Source organism: Heterodontus francisci, chromosome 41 (assembly GCF_036365525.1).
Source record: "Heterodontus francisci isolate sHetFra1 chromosome 41, sHetFra1.hap1, whole genome shotgun sequence".
Taxonomy (NCBI): Eukaryota; Metazoa; Chordata; class Chondrichthyes; order Heterodontiformes; family Heterodontidae; genus Heterodontus; species Heterodontus francisci.
In genome coordinates, this window is record NC_090411.1 from 12,240,313 (window position 1) to 12,265,407 (window position 25,095).

The 25,095-nt window shown below is 44.1% G+C and overlaps 1 pseudogene; it reads left to right on the forward strand.

The window, feature by feature from the left end:
- Positions 1-23,155: 23,155 nt before the first annotated feature.
- The window catches only part of LOC137353529 (ER lumen protein-retaining receptor 3-like), a 25,664-nt pseudogene continuing 23,724 nt past the window's right edge, over positions 23,156-25,095 (forward strand).

Sequence of the window (25,095 nt, forward strand, 5' to 3'; positions counted from 1 at the left end):
CACAGCTCCAGCGACCCGGGTTTGGTTCTGGGTACTGTCTGTGCGGAGTTTGCAAATTCTCCCTGTGGGGTTTTGCCGGGTGCTCCGGTTTCCTCCCACAGCCAAAGACTTGCAGGTTGATAGGTAAATTGATCATTGTAAATAGCCCCTGGTGTAGGTAGGTGGTAGGAGAATTGAGGGAAGGTGGGGATGTGGTAGGGAATGTAGGATTAATATAAATGGGTGGTTGATGGTCGGTACAGACTTGGTGAGCTGAAGGGCCTGTTTCAGTGCTGTATCTCTCTTTAAAAAAAGCTCCTATAATTGGGATAAGCAGAGTTGAGTGCACATTAGAATTCTGTACAATGGGAATGTACAGGACTGTGCAGTCCATTGATATTCTATACAAAGGGTGGCACAGTGGTTAGCACTGCAGCCTCACAGCTGCAGGTTCTCCCTGTGACTGTGTGGGTTTCCTCCCACAGCCAGAGGGTTGATAGGTAAATTGGCCGTTGTAAAAATTGCCCCTAGTGTAGGTAGGTGGTAGGAGAATTGAGGGAAGGTAGGGTTGTGAGAAGGAAAATGGGATTAATGTAGGATTAGTATAAATGGGTGGTTGATGGTCAGCGTGGACTCACTGGGCTGAAGGGCCTGTTTCGGTGCTGTATCACTCTAATGAGATTGCAAGAGAAAAAATAGGAATGATTAGGCTCCATTGTCATTCAAAAGAGAATTGGATAAATACTTTAAAACATAAAATTTGCAGGGCTATGGAGAAAGACCAAGGAAGTGGGACTAATTGAAAAGGCCCAGCACAGGTGCGATGGGCCAAATGGTCTCCTGTGCTGTGTCATTCTGTATCTTTATTCATTACAATTCCATACAGTGGATTGAATTGGAAGGATCAGATCCTCTGGGAGTATATACATAGGTCATGAATGAGAGGGAGTTGGTCTATTGAACCCCCAACAATGGGATTGAAGGGAGGCATTTGGTCCATTGAACCTCAGACATCTCTGGTAGTATGGACCTAATAGTGTCTTCTGGCTGGACTCGGGTGCTGACCTACGGAGCTATCCATGGAGGCCATTGATTGTGCTATTACAGCTTTGCCCAGCTAAAAGAAGAATCCCAAAGGGATTAATTGGACTTATAGCAGGGTGTATGTGACAATCATCAATCGATGTTATAACCCGGAGTCCTGATGCGTGCCAACTTTAGCCTGACAGTTTTTCAGGATCTTGCTGAAAAGGGGATAAGGACAATTTAATCTATCCTGTCTCTCCTCAATGACAGTAAAATCCAAATGCAATTTAAGTTGGTGGTAGAAGACCTAGGTCTGCCCAAGAAGGGCTTCCTTCTGGCCTTATGAAAAGTCTGGGACCAAGCTCAGAGATGGGCGTGTAGATCAAAGGAAAACTAGCTGCTGGCAGTGAGAGCTTGATCCTTGACACTAATCACTAATCAGTATCCTGGAGGAGGAGTCATCTTCACAAGACAGGGCTGGACTTTATTGCTGACCAATAAACCTACCCATGGCTAGCTCAAAGAGGAATCCCAAATGCATTAATCATACAATACAAGGGTGTACAAAGACATGACAATTCAGATTATAAGAAAGATGGATTTGCATTTATGTCGATATTGTATTTGTCAAAAGTGTCCTCAGCACCTCATTGACAATGACAGCCAATAAGATGAAACAGTTGGCATAGAGTCAGCCCGATGTGTGGCATTGGGCTTAAACGTGATTCCAGCACCTAACACATCTTTCCCTCCTCTCCCCTTTCAGCATTCCAAAGGGACTGTTCCCTCCACCACACACAGGTCCACTCCTCAATCATCCCCAACCCACCCTCCCTTTCCCACGGCACCTTTCCATGCAAGAGCAGGAGAAGCAACACCTGCCCTTTTACCTCCTCCTTTCTCACCATCCAAGATCCCAAACATACCTTCCAGGTGAAACAGCGATTTACACGTACTTCTTTCAATTTAGTGTACTGTATTTGCTGCTCATAATGCAGTCTGCTCTACAATTGAGACACCAAACACACACTGAGTGACCGCTTTGCAGAACATTTCCGTTCAGTCCGCAAGCATGACCTCGAGCTTCCAGTCACCTGTCATTTTAATTCACCACCTTGCTCTCACACTCACCTTTCTGTCCTTAGCCTACCACAGTATTCAAATAAAGCTCAACATGAGCTCAAGGAACAGCTCCTCATCTTTTGATGAGGCACTTTACAGCCTTCTGGACTCAATATTGAGTTCAACAATTACAGCCTTTGGCCCTATTTTGTTTCCTTTACCTTTATAGGATAAAATTTTATTCTTGCTTTTCTCTTGTTTTTGCTTTCGGATGATAACTGCCCATGATCCTGCTATTCATACCTCCTCTAGACACATCTTTTGTTTCTTTACTTCACCCATTACCACTCCCTTTGGCTTTGCACCATCAACCGCTTTGTTATTTAATCTCTCCTGTCTTCCACCCGATCACACACATTCCCTTTTGTTCTTTCTTCCACCCTCCCTCTTTTCACTTGTTTAAAACTGATTATATTTCTAACTTTTCCCAGTTCTGGTGAAAGGTCACTGACCTGAAACGTTAACTCTGTTTCTCTCTCCACAGATGCTGCCAGACCTGCTGAGTATTTCCAGCACTTTCTGTTTTTATTTCAGATTTCCAGCTTTGACAGTATTTTGCTTTCGTCTGAGTGAGTGGCTGGAATTTTACACCCCCCACAGGAGCGGGCTGGAGGTTGTAGGGTGCCATCCCTGTCGTCTTCCTGCCCCCAGTGTAATTTTATGAGCAGCGGTGGTGGCAAGAAACGGACTCCCTGCTCCAGGCCAATTAAAGCCCTTAAGTGGCCAATTAACGGCCCACGGAGGGCCCCCCCCCCCCATGGTACAAGCCATCCTAACTGCACTAAGCTCCCCCCCCCCCCCCCCCCACGGCAACCCACCCCCACTTTGCCTCGCCAGGGTCCGCCTGATTGTACCCAGCGAGGCCTACACAGTTATCTTCAATCCGGCGCCAGTGTCCCTCTTGCTGTTCTGGCTGGGTGCAGTCCCAGCAGTGGCCACTGCTCCCAGTGGCACTGCTGAGCCTCAAGAGCTGCTGGTCCACTGACTGGCCGGCAGCTCTTGGAGGCGGGACTTCCTGCCTCAGAGGGGCAGAAGTCCCGCCCGAGGCCAACTAAGAGCTTGGGCCATGTAAAATCATTGCGTGGCTTCCGGCCCGGCAGAGATGGGCTTACCCCCGACTTTTTTTCCAGTAATCAGGGCCTCCAGCCCAACGTAAAATTCCGGCCACTAGGATTATTCTGGCTGGACATGCATTAGGTAACAGCTGATCAGTTATGTTTATAGCTGGCTCACCCCTATCCACACCTGTGACTCAACAGAAACATAGCAAATTTATGACACAGAAGGTGGCATTTCGGCCCATCGTGACTGTGCCAGCTAAAATGGAGCGATCCAGTCTCATCCCACTTTTCAGCTCTTGGTCCGTAGCCTAGTAGTTTATGGCACTTCAAGTGCATATCCAAGTACATTTTAAATGCAATGAAGGTTTCTGCCTCTATCACCCTTTTAGGCCGTGAGTTCCAGATCGCCACCACCTTCTGGGTGAAAACAAGTGTCCTTAACTCCCCTCCAATTCTTCTACCAATTACTTTACATCTGTGCCCCCGAGTTACTGACCTCTCTGCTAAGGTAAATAGAACCTTCCTATCCTCTCTATTTTAGGCCCCTCACAACTTTGTACTCCTCAATTAAATCTCCCTTCAGCCTCCCCTGTTCCAAAGAAAGCAACCCCAGCCTATCTAATCTTCCTCATTGCTAAAATTCTCCATTCCTGGCAACATCCTCTGTACAATCTGTGGTGCGATCACATCCTTCCTGTAATGTGGTGAGTACAACAGCATGCAATACTGTAGCTGCGGTCTAACTGGTATTTTATACAGTTCGAGCATAACCTCCTTGCACTTAAGTGCTATGCCTCAACTAATAAAGGAAATTATCCCATATTCCTTCTTAACCACCTTAGCTACCTGTCCTGCTACCTTCAGGGATCTGTGGACATGCACTCCAAGGTCTCTCTGTTCCACTACACTTCTCAGTATCCTACCATTTATTGTGTACTCCCTTAGAGAAAGAAAAAAAGACAACAGTAACACTTACCAACCACTCACCTACCTGTGATGTTACTCCTTGCTTTTGTTTTGCTGTTTTTTGATTGTTGGAATCTATCTGCCTCCTCCACTTGGATCCGCACCCTGTCCTGGACCTTCTCTGCCACTCTCTTTATGCTCCTGCTGCCTCCGCTCGGCTCCGCACTTCCTAAGCTTTGTTTCTGACAGGTTGTCTTCAGCTCTCTGGACAGGTAAATGGGGAGGGTCCCACAGGGACTCTAACTATGAATTTGGAAATGCTGAAGCAGGAGTGACAGGTTTCTGCATCTGTCAAAAACAAGGCTGCAAATGAAAAGAAATGGAATTCATATTCAGAGAGCTCATTCTGAGAAATGATTCAAGTGCCAATGAAAGGATTCTGGTAACAAAACAAGATGACAAGCTGCTAATGGACTCAAGCCCACACTGTGAAGCTAAATGGGATTAAATTGGAACCGATCCGAGTTGTTAATTGAATTACTACAACTCAATTTGATTAACTAATACAAGTTGAGTTATAGTCCAGAACTCAGCATTATTCAAACACCCTGTCAGGTAGCATTTGTAAACAATGCTCCCACAATCTCTGCAGTCTTTATTTCCCTATTCCCTCCGCCACTAGCATACTGCGGCTGCAGTGTGTACTATCTGCAGGATGCACTGAGCCGCTCACCACTACAGCACCACATTCCCCTGTGAGCATCACCACGAAAAAGAACAAGAACAGTGATATCATCACCTCCACATTCTGCACCATCCCAACATGGCTGCTCCTTCATCGTCACTACAATGTTATCTTGGAACTCGGTATTAACACCCTTCTGAGGGCATTGTCAGGACACAATCAGCAGCACTGGAAGAGGACCCACCACCATCTTCCCTGGGCAATCAGGGAAGCTTCATAAATATGGTCTGACCAGCAAAGACCAATTCCAGCAAAAATATAAACTGGAATGGCCATTTCTGTGCATACTATAGACAATAGCAGCCCTTTGGTATATTGTAGAAACAAACAGTCCCTAGGTATATTGTAGAGAAAAGCATCCAATGAACATTGATACATAGGAGGAGGCCATTTAGCCCCTCAAGCCTGTTCCACTAATCAATGAAATCATGGTTGATCTGCGACCTATCTCCATATACCTACCTTCGCCCCATATCCCTTAATGCCTTTGGCTATAATGAAAATCTATCTATCTCAGATTTAAAATTAACAATTGATCGAGCATCAATTGCCATTTGCAGAAGAGTGTTCCAAACTTCTACCATCCTTTGCGTAAAGAAGTATTCCTAATTTCACGACTGAAAGGTTGGGCTCTAATTTTTAGACTATGCCCCCAGTCCCAATCAGTGGCAGTAGTTTCTCCCAATCTATCCTACATGTGCCCCTTAATATCTTGAAAACACAGAACAGTACAGCACAGGAACAGGCCATTGCCCCTCCAAGCCTGCGCCGATCTTGATGCCTGTCTAAACTAAAACCTTCTGCACTTCCGGGGTCCGTATCCCTCTATTCCCATCCTATTCATGTATTTGTCAAGATGCCTCTTAAACGTCGCTATCGTATCTGCTTCCACCACCTCCCCCGGCAACTAGTTCCAGGCACTCACCACCCTCTGTGTAAAGAACTTGCCTCGCACATCCCCTCTAAACTTTACCCCTCGCACCTTAAACCTATGTCCCCGAGTAACTGACTCTTCCACCCTAGGAAAAAGCTTCTGACTATCCACTCTGTCCATGCTTCTCATAACTTTGTAAATCTCTATCATGTCGCCCCTCCACCTCCGTCATTCCAGTGAAAACAATCCGAGTTTTTCCAACCTCTCCTCATAGCTAATGCCCTCCAGACCAGGCAACATCCTGGTAAACCTCTTCTGTACCCTCTCCAAAGCCTCCATATCCTTTTGGTAGTGTGGCGACCAGAATTGTATGCAATATTCCAAGTGTGGCCTAACTAAGGTTCTGTACAGCTGCAGCATGACTTGCCAATTTTTATTCTCTATGCCCCGACCAATGAAGGCAAGCATGCCGTATGCCTTCTTGATACCTTATCCACCTGCATTGCCACTTTCAGTGACCTGTGGACCTGTACGCCCAGATCTCTCTGCCTGTCAATACTCCTAAGGGTTCTGCAATTTACTGTATACTTCCCACCTGTATTAGACCTTCCAAAATGCATTTGTCCGGATTAAACTCCATCTGCCATTTCTCCGCCCAAGTCTCCAACCGATCTATATCCTGCTGTATCCTCTGACAATCCTCATTACTATCCGCAACTCCACCAACCTTTGTGTCGTCCGCAAACTTACTAATCAGACCAGCTACATTTTCCTCCAAATCATTTATATATACGACAAACAGCAAAGGTCCCAGCACTGATCCCTGCGGAACACCACTAGTCACAGCCCTCCATTCAGAAAAGCACCCTTCCACTGCTACCCTCTGTCTTCTATGACTGAGCCAGTTCTGTATCCATCTTGCCAGCTCACCTCTGATCCCGTGTGACTTCACCTTTTGTACCAGTCTGCCATGAGGGACCTTGTCAAAGGCTTTACTGAAGTCCATGTAGACAACATCCACTGCCCTTCCTTCATCAATCATCTTCATCCCTTCCTCAAAAAACTCGATCAAGTTAGTGAGACACAACCTCCCCTTCACAAAACCATGCTATCTTTCGCTAATAAGTTCATTTGTTTCCAAATGGGAGTAAATCCTGTCCCAAAGAATCCTCTCCAATAATTTCCCTACCACTGACGTAAGGCTCAGAGTTAATAATTTGCCTTCAATTCCATAGGTTTCAACATTAGCTAGTAGTGAAGTCCGTATAAATAACATCCATTGACATTTACCTGCCCACTACTCAGATACCTCTTCAAAGATTCACCAGGCATGACCTACCCTTTACAAATCCATGCTAGCTCCCTCTGATCAGCTGACATTTTTCAAGGTGTTCAGCCCCAATCCTTAATTATAAATTCTAGTAATTGTTCAACAACAGATGTTAGGCTAACGGGTCTATAATCCCCTGATATGCACAATTTTTCAATCTAGAGGAATGGTTCCTGAATTGGGAGAATTTTGTAAGATTACAGTCAGGGCATCTATTCCCACCATCTGGTCCTGGGGATTTGTCACTCCTTGATGCCATTATTTTCTTCACTACTGTTGTTTTACTTATCTTAATTTTGCTGTGTCTCTGTTCAATATTAGTTTCCCTGGGATATCTGGTGTGCTGACCTCTTCTTCTACTGCAAATATCGAAACCCTTCGAGCCTGCTCCGCCATTCAATGAGATCATGACTGATCTACTTCAACACCATTTTCCTGCACTATCCCTGTAACCCTTGATGTTTTTAACATGTAGAAATCTATCGATCTCAGTCTTGAACATACTCAATGACTGAGCCTCCACAGCCCTCTGGGGCAGACAATTCCAAGGATTCACCACCCTCTGAGTGAAGAAATTCCTCCACATCTCAGTCCTAAATGACCTGCCCCTTATTCTGAGACTGTGTCCCCTGGTTCTAGACTCGCCAGCCGGGGGAAACATCTGTCCTGGATGTTTGAATGAGATCACCTCTCACTCTTCTAAACTCCAGGGCAGAAAGGCCCAGTTTATTTAATCTTTCCCCATAGGACAATCCCTCCATCCCAGGAAGTATATCTTTCCTTAGATAAGGAGACCAAAACTGCACACAGTACGCTAGGTGCGGACTCACCCAGGCTGGGCATAATTGCAGGAAGACATCTTTACTCCTATACTCAAATCCTCTTGTAATAAAGACCAACATACCATTTGCCTTCTTAATATCTTGCAGTACCTGTGTGTTAGCTTTCATGAACTGATGAACAAGAACATCCAAGTCCCTTTGAAGTTCAACACTTCCCAGCCTCTCAACATTTAAGAAATACTCTGTATTTCTGTTTTTCCTACCAAAGTGGATAACTTCACATTTCTACACATTGTATTGCATCTGCCAAATTTTTGCCAACTTGTGTCACCTCTCCAAATTCCCTTGAAGCGTCTCCTGACCTCATTACAGCCTTGGTCCAAACATGGACAAAAGAGCTGAACTCCAGAGATGAGGTGAGAGTGACTGCCCTTGACATCAAGGCAGCATTTGACCAAGTATGGCATCAAGGAGCCCAAGCAAAACTGGACTCAATGGGAATCAGGGGAACTCTCTGCTGGTTGGAGTCATATCTAGCACAAAGGAAGATGGTTGTGGTTGTTGGAGGTCGATCATCTCAGTCCCAGGATATCACTGCAGGAGTTCCTCAGAGTAGTGTCCTAGGCCCAACCATCTTCAGCTACTTCATCGATGACCTTCCGTCCATCAAAAGGTCAGAAGTGGGGATGTTTGCTGATGATTGCACATTTCGTGACTCCTCAGATACAGAAGCAGCTCGTGTCCAGAGGTGGCAAGACCTGAACAACATCCAGGCTTGGACAGATAAGTTGCAAGTAACATTTGTGCCACACAAGTGCAGCCAATGACCATCTCAAACAAGAGAGAATCTAACCATCTCCCCTCGATGTTCAATGGCATTACCATTGTTAAATCCCCCAACATCCTGGGGGTTACTATTGACCAGAAACTGAACTGGAGGAGCCATATAAATACTGTGGCTACAAAAGCAGGTCAGAGGCTAGGAATTCTGCAGCAAATAACTCACCTCCTGACTCCCCAGTGCCTGTCCACCATCAAGGCGCAAGTCAGGAGTGTGATGGAATACTCTCCACTTGCCTTGATGGGTGCAGCTCCAACAACACTCAAGCTGCTCAACACCATACAGGACAAAGCAGTGCACTTGATTGGCACCCCATCCACCACCTTCAACATTCACTCCCTTCAGCACCGACGCAATGGCAGCAGAGTGTACGATTTACAAGATGCACTGCAGCAACGCACCAACGCTCCATAAACAGCACCTTCCAAACCCACGACCTCTACCACCTCAAAGGACAAGGGCAGCAGTTGCATGGGAACAGCACCACCTGCAAGTTCCCCTCCAAGCCACATACCATCCTGACTTGGAACTATATTGCCGTTCCTTCACTGTCACTGGGTCAAAATCCTGGAACTCCCTTCCTAACAGTACTGTGAGTGTACCTACACCCCAAGGACTGCAGCGGTTTAAGAAGGCAGCTCTCCACCACCTTCCCAAGGGCAATTAGGGATGGGCTACAAATGCTGGTCTAGCCAGCGACATCCACATCCCATGAACAAATAAAAAAATAGCAGCCCCTGTATATATTATAGGGAATAGCATTTCTTTCATATATTACAGGGAATATAATAGAGAATATCATTCCCTGTGTATATTATAGAATATATCAGACATTGTGCATATGGTAAAGAATAGCATTTCCTTTGTATAGTGTACATAGTATATGTATATATTATAGGGAATAGCAGGCTCTCTATATTAAAGAATATATTCATTCCCGTATATATTATAGAGAATAAAAGCCCCTTTTGTATATTACTGAGAATAGTAGCCCCTGTGTATATTATACAGAATAGCAGCCCCTGTGTATATTATAGAGAATAGCAGCCCCTGTGTATATTATGGAGACTAGCAGCCCCCTGTGTATATTATAGAGAATAGTAGCCCCTGTGTATATTATGGAGACTAGCAGTCCCCTGTGTATATTATAGAGAATAGTAACCCCTTGTTTATATTACAGAGAATAGTAGCCCCTGTGTATATTATAGAGAAAAGCTGCCCCCTATGTATATTATGGAGACGAGCAGCCCCCTGTGTATATTATAGAGAATAGCAGTCCCCTGTGTATATTAGAGAGAATAGCAGTCCCCTGTGTATATTATAGAGAATAGTAGCCCCCTGTGTATATTATGGAGACTAGCAGTCCCCCGTGTATATTATAGAGAATAGCAGTCCCCTGTGTATATTATAGAGAATAGCAGCCCCCTGTGTATATTATAGAGAATAGTAGCCCCTGTGTATATTATGGAGAATAGCAGCCCCCTGTGTATATTATAGAGAATAGCAGTCCCCTGTGTATATTATAGAGAATAGCAGCCCCCTGTCTATATTATAGAGAATAGCAGCCCCCTGTCTATATTATAGAGAATAGCAGCCCCCTGTGTATATTATAGAGAATAGTAGCCCCTGTGTATATTATAGAGAAGAGCAGCCCCCTGTCTATATTATAGAGAATAGCAGCCCCCTGTCTATATTATAGAGAATAGCAGTCCCCTGTCTATATTATAGAGAATAGCAGTCCCCTGTCTATATTATAGAGAATAGCAGTCCCCTGTGTATATTATAGAGAATAGCAGCCCACTGTGTATATTATAGAGAATAGCAGTCCCCTGTGTATATTATAGAGAACAGCAGTCCCCTGTGTATATTATAGAGAATAGCAGTCCCCTGTGTATATTATAGAGAAACAGCCCCCTGTGTATATTATAGAGAATAGCAGTCCCCTGTGTATATTATGGAGACTAACAGTCCCCCGTGTATATTATAGAGAATAGCAGTCCCCTGTGTATATCATAGAGAATAGCAGTCCCCTGTGTATATTATAGAGAAACAGCCCCCTGTGTATATTATAGAGAATAGCAGTCCCCTGTGTATATTATGGAGACTAACAGTCCCCCGTGTATATTATAGAGAATAGAAGTCCCCTGTGTATATTATGGAGACTAGCAGTCCCCCGTGTATATTATAGAGAATAGCAGTCCCCTGTGTATATTATAGAGAATAGCAGCCCCCTGTGTATATTGCAGAGAATTTCAGCCCCCTGTGTATATTATAGAGAATAGTAGCCCCTGTGTATATTATGGAGAATAGCAGTCCCCTGTGTATATTATAGAGAATAGCAGCCCCCTGTGTATATTATAGAGAATAGCAGCCCCCTGTGTATATTATAGAGAATAGCAGCCCCCTGTGTATATTATAGAAAATAGCAGTCCCCTGTGTATATTATAGAGAATAGCAGCCCCCTGTGTATATTATGGAGAATAGCAGTCCCCTGTTTATATTATAGAGAATAGCAGTCCCCTGTGTATATTATAGAGAATAGCAGCCCCCTGTCTATATTATAGAGAATAGCAGCCCCCTGTCTATATTATAGAGAATAGCAGTCCCCGTGGATATTATAGAGAAGCAGCCCCCTGTGTATATTATAGAGAATAGCAGCCCCCTGTGTATATTATAGAGAATAGCAGCCCCTGTGCATATTGTGGAGAATAGCAGCCCCCTGTGTATATTATAGAGAATAGTAGCCCCCTGTGTATAATATGGAGACTAGCAGCACCCTGTGTATATTATAGAGAATAGCAGTCCCCTGTGTATATTATAGAAAATAGCCGCCCCCTGTGTATATTATAGAGAATAGTAGCCCCTGTGCATATTGTGGAGAATAGCAGCCCCCTGTGTATATTATAGAGAATAGTAGCCCCCTGTGTATAATATGGAGACTAGCAGCCCCCTGTGTATATTATAGAGAATAGCAGTCCCCTGTGTATATTATAGAGAATAGCAGCCCCCTGTGTATATTATAGAGAATAGTAGCCCCTGTGTATATTATGGAGAATAGCAGTCCCCTGTGTATATTATAGAGAATAGCAGTCCCCTGTGTATATTATAGAGAATAGCAGTCCCCTGTGTATATTATAGAGAATAGCAGCCCCCTGTGTATATTATAGAGAATAGTAGCCCCTGTGTATATTATGGAGAATAGCAGTCCCCTGTGTATATTATAGAGAATAGCAGTCCCCTGTGTATATTATAGAGAATAGCAGTCCCCTGTGTATATTATAGAGAATAGCAGCCCCCTGTGTATATTATAGAGAATAATAGCCCCTGTGTATATTATGGAGAATAGCAGTCCCCTGTGTATATTATAGAGAATAGCAGCCCCCTGTGTATATTATAGAGAAGCAGCCCCCTGTGTATATCATAGAGAATAGCAGCCCCTGTGTATATTATGGAGAATAGCAGTCCCCTGTGTATATTATAGAGAATAGCAGCCCCCTGTGTATATTATAGAGAAGCAGCCCCCTGTGTATAATATAGAGAATAGCAGCCCCCTGTGTATATTATAGAGAAGCAGCCCCCTGTGTATATTATAGAGAATAGTAGCCCCTGTGTATATTATGGAGAATAGCAGTCCCCTGTGTATATTATAGAGAATAGCAGCACCCTGTCTATATTATAGAGAATAGCAGCCCCCTGTGCATATTATAGAGAATAGTAGCCCCTGTGTATATTATGGAGAATAGCAGTCCCCTGTGTATATTATAGAGAATAGCAGCCCCCTGTGTATATGATAGAGAAGCAGCCCCCTGTGTATATTATAGAGATTAGCAGCCCCTGTGTATATTATGGAAAATAGCAGTCCCCTGTGTATATTATAGAGAATAGCAGCCCCTGTGTATATTATGGAAAATAGCAGTCCCCTGTGTATATTATAGAGAATAGCAGTCCCCTGTCTATATTATAGAGAACAGCAGTCCCCTGTGTATATTATAGAGAACAGCAGTCCCCTGTGTATATTATAGAGAATAGCAGCCCCCGTGCATATTATAGAGAATAGCTGTCCCCTGTCTATATTATAGAGAATAGCAGTCCCCTGTGTATATTATAGAGAATAGCAGCCCCCTGTGTATATTATAGAGAATAGCAGTCCCCTGTGTATATTATAGAGAAGCAGCCCCCTGTGTATATTATATAGAAGAGCAGCCCCTGTGTATATTATGGAAAATAGCAGTCCCCTGTGTATATTATGGAGACTAGCAGTCCCCTGTGTATATTATAGAGAATAGCAGCCCCCTGTGTATATTATAGAGAATTTCAGCCCCCTGTGTATATTATAGAGAATAGTAGCCCCTGTGTATATTATGGAGAATAGCAGTCCCCTGTGTATATTATAGAGAATAGCAGCCCCCTGTGTATATTATAGAGAATAGCAGCCCCTTGTCTATATTATAGAGAATAGCAGTCCCCTGTGTATATTATAGAGAATAGTAGCCCCCTGTGTGTATTATGGAGACTTGCAGTCCCCTGTGTATATTATAGAGAATAGCAGCCCCCTGTCTATATTATAGAGAATAGCAGTCCCCTGTGTATATTATAGAGAATAGCAGCCCCCTGTGTATATTATAGAGAATTTCAGCCCCCTGTGTATATTATAGAGAATAGTAGCCCCTGTGTATATTATGGAGAATAGCAGTCCCCTGTGTATATTATAGAGAATAGCAGTCCCCTGTGTATATTATAGAGAATAGCAGCCCCCTGTCTATATTATAGAGAATAGCAGCCCCCTGTCTATATTATAGAGAATAGCAGTCCCCGTGGATATTATAGAGAAGCAGCCCCCTGTGTATATTATAGAGAATAGCAGCCCCCTGTGTATATTATAGAGAATAGTAGCCCCTGTGCATATTGTGGAGAATAGCAGCCTCCTGTGTATATTATAGAGAATAGCAGTCCCCTGTGTATATTATAGAGAATAGTAGCCCCTGTGTATATTATGGAGAATAGCAGTCCCCTGTGTATATTATAGAGAATAGCAGTCCCCTGTGTATATTATAGAGAATAGCAGCCCCCTGTGTATATTATAGAGAATAGCAGCCCCTTCTGTATATTATAGAGAAGCAGCCCCCTGTGTATATTATAGAGAATAGCAGTCCCCTGTGTATATTATAGAGAATAGCAGTCCCCTGTGTATATTATAGAGAATAGCAGCCCCCTGTGTATATTATAGAGAATAGCAGCCCCCTGTGTATATTATAGAGAATTTCAGCCCCCTGTGTATATTATAGAGAATAGTAGCCCCTGTGTATATTATGGAGAAGAGCAGCCTCCTGTGTATATTATAGAGAATAGCAGCCCCCTGTGTATATTATGGAGAATAGCAGCCTCCTGTGTATATTATAGAGAATAGCAGTCCCCTGTGTATATTATAGAGAATAGTAGCCCCTGTGTATATTATAGAGAATAGCAGCCCCCTGTGTATATTATAGAGAATAGTAGCCCCCTGTGTATAATATGGAGACTAGCAGCCCCCTGTGTATATTATAGAGAATAGCAGTCCCCTGTGTATATTATAGAGAATAGCAGTCCCCTGTGTATATTATAGAGAATAGTAGCCCCCTGTGTATAATATGGAGACTAGCAGCCCCCTGTGTATATTATAGAGAATAGCAGTCCCCTGTGTATATTATAGAGAATAGCAGTCCCCTGTGTATATTATAGAGAATAGTAGTCCCTGTGTATATTATGGAGAATTTCAGTCCCCTGTGTATATTATAGAGAATAGTAGCCCCTGTGTATATTATGGAGAATAGCAGCCCCCTGTGTATATTATAGAGAATAGTAGCCCCCTGTGTATAATATGGAGACTAGCAGCCCCCTGTGTATATTATAGAGAATAGCAGCCCCCTGTGTATATTATGGAGATTAGTAGCCCCTGTGTATATTATGGAGAATAGCAGCCCCCTGTGTATATTATAGAGAATAGCAGCCCCCTGTGTATATTATAGAGAATAGCAGCCCCCTGTGTATATTATAGAGAATAGTAGCCCCTGTGTATATTATGCAGAATAGCAGCCCCTGTGTATATTATAGATAATAACAGTCCCCTGTGTATATTATAGAGAATAGCAGCCCCCTGTGTATATGATAGAGAATAGCAACCCCCTGTGTATATTATAGAGAATGGTAGCCCCCTGTGTATATTATAGAGAATAGCAGCCCCTGTGTATATTATAGAGAATAGCAGCCCCCTGTGTATATTATAGAGAATAGCAGCCCCCTGTGTATATTATAGAGAATAGTAGCCCCCTGTGTATAATATGGAGACTAGCAGCCCCCTGTGTATATTATAGAGAATAGCAGCCCCCTGTGTATATTATGGAGATTAGTAGCCCCTGTGTATATTATGGAGAATAGCAGCCCCCTGTGTATATTATAGAGAATAGCAGCCCCCTGTGTATATTATAGAGAATAGCAGCCCCCTGTGTATATTATAGAGAATAGTAGCCCCTGTGTATATTATGCAGAATAGCAGCCCCTGTGTATATTATAGATAATAACAGTCCCCTGTGTATATTATAGAGAATAGCAGCCCCCTGTGTATATGATAGAGAATAGCAACCCCCTGTGTATATTATAGAGAATGGTAGCCCCCTGTGTATATTATAGAGAATAGCAGCCCCTGTGTATATTATAGAGAATAGCAGCCCCCTGTGTATATTATAGAGAATAGCAGCCCCCTGTGTATATTATAGAGAATAGTAGCCCCTGTGTATATTATGGAGAATAGCAGCCCCTGTGTATATTATAGAGAATAACAGCCCCCTGTGTATATTATGGAGAATAGCAGCCCCTGTGTATATTATGGAACTAGCAGCCCCTGTGTATATTATAGAGAATAGCAGCCCCTGTGTATATTATAGAGAATAACAGCCCCCTGTGTATATTATAGAGAATAGCAGCCCCCTGTGTATATGATAGAGAATAGCAGCCCCCTGTGTATATTATAGAGAATGGTAGCCCCCTGTGTATATTATAGAGAATAGCAGCCCCTGTGTATATTATAGAGAATAGCAGCCCCCTGCGTATATTATAGAGAATAGCAGCCCCTGTGTATATTATAGAGAGTAGTAGCCCCTGTACATATTATGGAGAATAGTAGCCCCCTGTGTCTCGTACAGAGAATAGAAGCCCCTCTGCCTCTTACAGAGCATAGCAGCCCCTTTGTCTATTGTAGAGAATAGCAGCCTCTGGGTAAATTCCAAGAAATTACTTCATTTTTATATATTTCACAGCAAAGCAGCGCATTTGCAAGAAATTCATTTGCATAGCGCCACTGCTCTCAGTACAACACAGGCCTACCTACACAGTTGAAATCTTGGGCGGGGGGGAGTGCAGCGTGAGGAAATTGTTGTGGCGCATGGAGGTGTGTTTCCTGCATGTGCCCAAAGTCGCTGAATGAGCGCAAACATGATGTCACTGATGTCAATGGACTGACGCAACGCAAAAATACTAAAATCAGCCAATGTATGTGCAGGGAATGCCATCCTTCCTCAGCCCTGAAACAACAAGCATTAGAAAGCAAGATGGGCTTTGTTCTGGGGCTTTTTAAATGGCCACTCAACAAGTTGCATCTGAGGTGTTTTTGCTTCACTAAGTCGTGACGATCGATGCAAGGTTTATGCAACAGCTTAGAGACTAGAGACTACATCAATACTTATAAAATACTTATAAAAGGGTGTATATCATAGTTGTGATGTCACTAAACCAGTAATCCAGAGACCCAGGCCAATGCCCTGGGGACATGGGTTCAAATCCATCTGGCGGAATTTAATGTCAACTAATTAATAAATCCAATGAATTGATTAAAAGTCTCGAATTGAAACGTAGTCTCAGTAATGGTGACCATGAACCATTGTTGATTGTTATAAAAACCCATCTGGTTCACTAATGTCCTTTAGGGAAGGAAATCTGCTGTCCTTACCTGGTCTGGCCTACATGTGACTCCAGACCTACGGCAATGTGGTTGAAAAAGGCACAAATGAAACTTGACATAGAGCATGATCAAACAATTATTTAATTATTTTTGGAAAGTCAGTGGATCTGCAGTTTACCCAGTCAGGACATTATTGTATCTCCTTGACAAAACCTGATTTTTCTCATCAGACAAGTATTAATGGTATCAGGTGAGAAGAAGCCAAAAGGAAAAAAGCAAATTGCCTTGAAGTTAATTTGTTCACCCGGCTTGTCAAAGGTTTAAAATCCTACTAAAAATGCAAGTGAGGTTGATGAAGAGTATACGAGGCTAATAGAAAAGATTAATGAGAAGTGTGAATTCTGTAAAAAGTATCGGAGGACGCTGCTATGACCTTTTGTTAAGCCTTCCATTGACACTTGTCTGTAACAAGGTGGTTGCTGTGGATCTAAAGGTATGGGACAAAGATGGAAATATTTTCATTCTCCATTTTGTAGACCTGGCAACCAGATTTAGTCTTTCTACAATTATACTTAGTAAGGACAAAAGGGTTATTCTAGACAAAATCATGGAGAAGTGGATAAGGACTGGACTTGGGACACCAGTAAAGACTCTGACTGATAATGGAGGGGAATTTCCCAATGACAAGTTCAGAGGCATATGTAAAAACATAAACATCATGGTCATGAATGCTGCAGCTGAAAGTCCTTTTAGCAATGGATTCTGTGAAAGGAATCATGTAGTGATTGATGAAATGCTGCAGACAATTTTCGCTGATAAACCAGATTGCAAGTTAACAGCTGCCCTGGCAAGGGTGATTCATGCAGGGAATTCACTCCAGATGGTTGGAGGATGGGGTCCCTATCAATTGGTCTGTGGGTGAAATCCCAAATTGCCTTCTGTGCTTTGTGATAGTTCTCCTGTTCTCGAAGATCGTACAATCTATTCCATTTTTTTCTGCACATTTGAATGTTTAGCATGCAGGGAAATGAGCATTCATCAAGGCTGAGGTCTTGGAGAAGATCCTGAGAGCACTGAGACATAAAGCCATCTGAGTCAGAAGTTAATTCAGGAGATTTGGTGTATTATAAAAGAGAGGGTCATAGGGAAGGAAAAGCTCTGGTAAGGTAATAGGTCGTGATAGTAAGACAGTACTTATCAAACATGGCAATTAAACTGTTAAGGTTCATTCCTCACAATTAATCGGAATTAATTACAAAATCTCAGACTCTGAGCAGCTGATAGAAGTGAACGAGGCACCTTGTACCCCAAATGTTCATGTGTTTTGTGATCAAGGTTCTGATGAAGAGAATACAGTAGATGAAGGGCTGGATAATGATAATGTGAGTGATCATGACACACAGGCCAGAGCTATCACATCCAAAAGCTAATTGGCCAGAGTGGGTCCTCGGGTGACATATATTCCAGAGGGGTCTAGTGAATGGAGGGATACAACAATTGTGGGACATGCAAGAAAAGCTACTGGCAAGTTTAAATATTGACTGATGTTCATGATGATGGCCAAGAAGTGGGGTCCATGGACTGGCAGAATGGGTGAAAGAGTGGAGAGTAAGAAAGCAGAGTGCAAGTACTGATGTGGGTTGATCACGTACCGGAGAAAGAGCCTCCAATTAGGAGATCTTATAGTCGCTGTTCTGACGGACAAAAAAGTGCAATTGGAAGCTGCCGCTTGAATATGTTAGACAATGAAATAAAGGCCACAGAATAGTCTCTGAAGAGAACTAGAAGCAGAAGTCCTCATGATTGTGAAGTTTTGGTAGCTGCCTGATAAATTAATAAAAGAGGCAAAATCAAGGGAATTAGATAGTTGGAGAGAGTTTGGAATTTACTCTGAGGTACTAGACAACCAGCTTTCTCATATGGGTGGATTTGTACTGAAAAGGTCGTTGCAGTTGGGATTTATAAGGCTAAAATAAGGCTAATTGCTAGGGGGTTTGAAGAGCGACTGGGTGATACAGATGTTAGAATGGACTCTGCCACAGCTGGAAAAGTAACCTTGAAAATCATCTTAGCTCTTTTGGCCACATATTCATGGGAGTGTAGAGTTTCTACAGGACAACGCTTTTCAGAGAGGTGTTTCTGAAACCGCCCAAAGAGGCAGCAGATGGAAAAGGAAAACAATGGAAACAAAACAAATTGGCCTGAATGATGTTTCCAGGGTGTGGTTATTTTTTTTGGTGAGATCTGCCCTGCTGACAATAGTGTGTGTTCAACAAAAAGCAAATCCTGCAATATTTTATTGGTGTCATAAAGGGGTAATTTCAGGCATCTTCATGATGCATGTTGATTTCTTTTGGGGTGGTGATGCAGAATTTGAGAAAGTTATTAATAAGATTAGAGTCGAATTTAAAATTGGGAGTCAAGCTTGTGGGGCTTTGAAATATATTGGTTTAGATATTAAGCAGAGTAGGTCTGGAATAACTGTAAATCAACAATCCTGTTTACAGAGTTTTACTCCCGTCCGATTTAATTGCAGATGATGTTATAGCTGAAGAGATAGAGTAATTGTAAAGCTTGATTGGCCAGTTAAACTGGTTGTGCACACAGACTAGACCAGATGCTAGTTTTGATATGTTGGTATTACGATGAACCATCCTAAAGACATGAATGTTTTAAGGGCAAATAAAACATTAAATAAATTAAATAAAAACAGAAAGTGCTGGAAATACTCAGCAGGTCAGGCAGCATCTGCGGAGAGAGAAGGAGATTTAATGTTTCAGGTCTGTGATCTTTCATCAGAACTGGCGAAGGTTAGAAATGTAATAAGCTTTGAGCAAGTGAAGTTAATGGTTATGGTGAAAGACAAAGTATTAGTCCAGAGAGAGTGTTAATGACAGAACAATGAGCAGCTCTGACCAAAAGCACAACATGAAAAAACAAGTTTAAGGCAGGCACACGGTTAAAAAATAAAATAAAATAATAAAAAAACATTTAAAAAGACCAGACATGCTTTGAAATTTTTGATCTCAATGTTGAGTGGTTGTAGTTTGACCTTGCTGGCTTGAAGCAAATGCTGGAGAGAAAGGAAATCTCTAAAATTAAATGGATGGATGCAAGTCATCACCTGCCTGATTGTTTTACAAAAAGAAATGCAGGCACTAAGAAAGGAGGGTGTCTTGCAATGTAATGCTTTGTACAGAATATGGAGCTTTCTGATTGAGCATGTTAACACTAATTCTTATTTAAAAAGAGAGAAGGGAATCTCTTAATTGTATATTAATTGTGTTTAATTGTATGCAAGTGGTGGGCATTAACTGATGAGTCACTTGAGCCCCTATAAATAGACACAGATTGAAACTGTGGTATTGGGGTTAGGAGGTATATGCTTGTAATGTGTAACTGTATACAAAAATAAAAGTGTGCAAAAATTCGCTCCAGTTCTATCCTTCACCTTTCTGGAATAGAACACCATCAACTACATGCATATTGCTCTGCAGGCTCCCCATGCCAACAGGGATACCACAATTGCAAGGACTACCGCTCAATAAATGCAACTACACCAATATTTTGATCTCAGTGAATGCCCCCTGTCCTGGAAGCACCCATGATGGCTTCATCCTTCAACAGTCTGCAATTCCCACCATCTTAGGGCCTCCAAGGGTGGCTGCTCAGAGACAGGGGTTACCCCCTCCACACATGGCTCATGACCCCCTTGTGCCATCCCACATGAAATCAGAGGGCCTTCAATGAGACCCATGGACCCACACGTGACATTGTGGAGCCAGCCATTGGGCTCCTAACGCGGAGATTTCGCTGCTTAGATCGCTTGAGGGTTCTCTGCTGTACACGCCCGAGATGGTCTTCATGTTTGTGGTGGTGTGCTGCATCCTCCACAGCCTCGCAATTATGAGGGCCCAGCCACTATCTTCTGGGATACGGAGGCCACTTTGGGAGGAGGAGGAAGAGGAAGAAAAGGAAGGGAGGAGACCACATGCACCCAGACGGAGTGAAAGAGACCGTATAGTGAGGCTTTACGGACCCACCATTCCCTCACAGTACATCCATTTCCGACTCCCTATGACAAAGTCCCCTTGGCCAACATCGCTCAATAAAAGCCAAAAGCAAAAGCTTTCACACACAACTTTATCCAGCAATACATCAATAGTACACAAAAACACAGATCTAATCACCTTTGTGCATCCTGTTAGTGCCTGGATTGTGGGTACGTCTGGCCTGGTTTAGTGCTTCTACACAGTGTTACACCAGTGCTGTAGTATGGCTGACAGAAGGCTGCTAACTTTCACTGGGGGAGACTGCAGGTGACCTTAGAGGATGTCCTCGAGCAGCTCTGGACTTTGGACTGCATCACCTCAGCATGGGTGGCGACAGTTTGGGCTGACTGAGGGGCGTCGGCAAAGGCACTGCCACAACTTGGAAGTGTTGGGAGCACAAATGCTGTTATCCTGAGACAGGACAACAGGTTCGTGCTCCAAGGAGCCACTGCCACTCCCCTGGGGTGGCATCTCAGCAATCCTTGCAATCTGCTGGAGCACAGGCTGCTGGACTGCTGTGAGATCCTGCATGTCCTGTTAAACACTGAGATCCACATCCATGATGAGAGCTGCCTGTGTCTGAATGGCAGTAGCCAAGGAATCTCATGGCTTCTGTCCGAGCTTCCACTGCCGCACTGATACATTGGACGGCCTCCGCCTGTGCTGCAGTGGAAGCTGAAACAGCAGCCACCAGACACTCCATCATGGGTCAGGCTGGCAGTGCTGCCACGGAGGTGCCCACCACTTCCAAGGTGGAAAGGATGGGCTGCAAGCTCTGCACAAGCTGGAGCTGGACTCCTAACCAGTGCCTGTTCCTGTGCTGTACTGTTCTTTGTTCTTTTTGTTTGACTGGAAGCTGTCTGGCAGGCCTGCCAATGCACCAAGCATCCTGAGGTGCATCATCATCTGTGTTTTGTTAAAGCCTGCCCCAGCGAGTCCCCTGCAGCACAACTGATGTGTGAGCTCGCTCTCCGGGGAGTTTGCACACAAGCTGTCCTGTTCCCCTGGCCTGGCTGCAGCCCACTCATGCCCGGTGACTCACCACGTGCTGATCCCGACTCTAAACTCGCCTCTAATGTTCATGCAGTGCCAGTATCGGAGCTGGTGGCTGTGAGCATTAGGTCAAGTGATAGTGTGTCTTCCTCCGAGCTCTCTTCCTCCTCCTGCCTTTCTGCGAGAGGCTGCGGGGGTTGAGCAGCCGGCAGCTCTTGACCATCTGAAAGCACAAAAGCATAAGGGGAGGGTTGGGGTGCGGGAAGGGGTGGTGGGGAGGAAATAAAGAGCTTCACAGTCACCATCTGCAGTTTCCATTTGATGGCATCTTTCAGGATGAGGGTGCGGAGTGAGTGGAGAAGGTGCATATGGCAGCACCTTGCCATCATCCTCGATGGCCTCGGAAGCCCTGGGTGGCACTGGCTCAGTGGCATTGGTGGCCATGATCCCGAGGACCATCTGCTCGAGGGTTCTATTCTTGGTGTTCCTCCACCAGTCGTCTGTCTTTCCCTCTTGTTGTGGGTGACCTCCTCCTGCAAAAGAGAGAGGGCACAATGTCAATGAATGTGAGTCAGTGCATTTAGCAGCTATGCCTGCCATCCTGGAATAGCTGGAGGTATGTGGAGGCAGTGAGAGGTAGGTGTGAGGCTGGCAGAATTGGTAAGTGTGTGTGGCTGAGGAGTAGTGCAAGGATGTTAGGGGTGAGCCCTGAGTGTAAAGCTGTGTTTCTGACAGAGTGATAGGGTAGTGGTGCATTGAGCAGTAAGAGAGGAGGGTGGTGGGTGGGAGATGTGACATGCAGATGCATTCACTTACCTTGACCACACGAGTGAGATCATTAAACCTTTTTTATGGCACTGCTGCCAAAGTTCATGGAGCCAGGTTTTGGGCATTGACGACCTTCAACATCTGCTCCCATTCCCTTTCAGAGAGTTGGTCGCGACGGCTTCCTGGTCCCCCACTGGAAACATGGCCTCCTTTCAGGTCTCAGCTTTTTGACACAGCATCACTAAATTCGAAGGCCTCTACTCCTCCTGCTGTGTTAGCCGTTGTCCCTGAATGGCGAAATGCAGTTATCCAGCAGCCTGCCGTGCATTGCTGCAACTTCCCGTTTATAGGGTCTGTACCTTTAAAAAGGGGAAGGGTGTGTGGAACATTTGGTTTCTTCCCAATGTTACTCTGCTCCTTGCAGTGTGCAGAGAACACCAGGCTAGAAATGGAATAAAAACAGAAAGTGCTGGAAATACACAGCAGGTCAGGCAGCAACTGTGGAGAGAGAAACAGAGTTAACGTTTCAGATCTGTGACCTTTCATCAGAACCTGAAACGTTAACTCTGCTTCTCTCTCCACAGAAGCTGCCTGACCTGCTGAGTATTTCCAGCACTTTCTGTTTTTATTTCAGACTTGCAGCATCTGCAGTGCTTTGCTTTTATATTAGGCCGGAAATGGAGTCCGGGGCTGCATGGGAGCTGCCTGCAACCACCCTCCAATCATGGAAATGAGATGTGTGGATGAAATATGGTCTAACCACCCTCATTTACAACGGGCATAGTCATGTGATGTATCACAACACCGTGCCCAAAAATCAGGGCAAATGAATTTCATGCCCATGTGTCGGTTATAGTGAATTAGCAGCTCCTGTGTAAATTATAGGGAATAGCAGCCCCAGTGTATTTTAGACACAAGAGCAGCCCCTTTGCATCATGTAGGGAATCGTAGAGCACAGGTGTATTAGTGAGAATGGCAGCTGCTGTGTATATTATAAAGATAACATCACCTCTGTATATCATGTAAAATGGCAACCCCTATGTATATTATAGAGAATAGCAGCACCTGTGTATACTATAGAGAATAGCAGCTCCAGTAAATATTATAGAGAATAGAAGTCCCTGTGTATATTATAGAGAATAGCAGCTCGTGTATATTATAGAGAATAGCAGCTCGTGTATATTATAGAGAATAGTGGCTGTTGTGTATAATAGAGTAGCATTTCCTGTATGAGTTATAGATAATAGCAGTCCCTGTGTATTTTCTACAGAATAGCAACCAATGGGAGCAGTTTCTCCCTATCTACTCTGTCCAGATCCTTCATGATTTTGAACATCTCTATCAAATCTCCTCTCAACCTTCCCTTCACCAAGGAAAACAGACCAAACTTCTCTAAACTATCCACATAACTGATGTTCTTCTTCCCTGGAACTATTCTTGTGAATCTTTTCTGCACCCTCTCTTTTTTTTTCATTCGTTCATGGGATGTGGGCATCGCTGGCTAGGCCAGCATTTATTGCCTGTCCCTAATTGCCCTTGAGAAGGTGGTGGTGAGCTGCCTTCTTGAACCGCTGCAGTCCATGTGGGGTAGGTACACCCACAGTGCTATTAGGAAGGGAGTTCCAGGATTTTCACCCAGTGACAGTGAAGGAACGGCGATATAGTTCCAAGTCAGGATGGTGTGTGACTTGGAGGGGAACTTGCAGGTGGTGGTGTTCCCATACATTTGCTGCCCTTGTCCTTCCAGGTGGTAGAGTTCGTGGGTTTGGAAGGTGCTGTTTATGGAGCCTTGGTGCATTGCTGCAGTGCATCCTGTAGATGGTACACACTGCTGTCACTGTGCGGCGATGGTGAAGGGAGTGAATGTTTGTGAATGGGGTGCCAATCAAGCGGGCTGCTTTGTCCTGCATGGTGCCGAGCTTCTTGAGTGTTGTTGGAACTGCACCCATCCAGGTAATTGCTGACTTGTACCTTGTAGATGGTGTACAGGCTTTGGGGAGTCAGGAAGTGAGTTACTCACCGCAGGATTCCTAGCCTCTGACCTGCTCATGTCGCCATGGTATTTATATGGCTACTCCAGTTCAGTTTCCGGTCAATGGTAAACCCCAGGATGTTGATAATGGGGGATTTAGCGATCATAATGTCCAAGGGCAATTAGGGATGGGCATTAAATACTGGGCTTGCCAGTGACACCCACATCCCATGTATCCCATGAATACAAAAAAAGAAAAGCAACACCTGTATATATGATAGAGAACAGCAGCCCCTGTGAATATTATGGAGAAAATCAGCCTCTGTGTGCATTGCAGGGGAAAACAGCTTGTTTACACAATCTATGAACAGCAGGTCCAGAGTATATTAGAGCAAAAAGCAGCTCCTATGTATTTGATAGAAAAATGCTGTTCCTGTGAATATATATAGTGATTTTCACCCCATGTATCTAATATGGAAAAGCAGTCCCTTTAAATATTATAGTGATTTTCAGTCTCTCTCGGTCCCGCTCCATTTCACTCCGGGCTCCCCTTTTGCGTTTTAATTCTCGCCTATTTGAATTGAAGTAGCTGGCACTGGCGCCTTTAATGGGATTTTGTGTCGGCAGGCGGCGCCTCCCTTTAATGGACGCGCTGGAAGCTTCAGCCACGTCACCGAGGCAGAACTGAGCTGCAGCCGGAAAGTTTGTGCA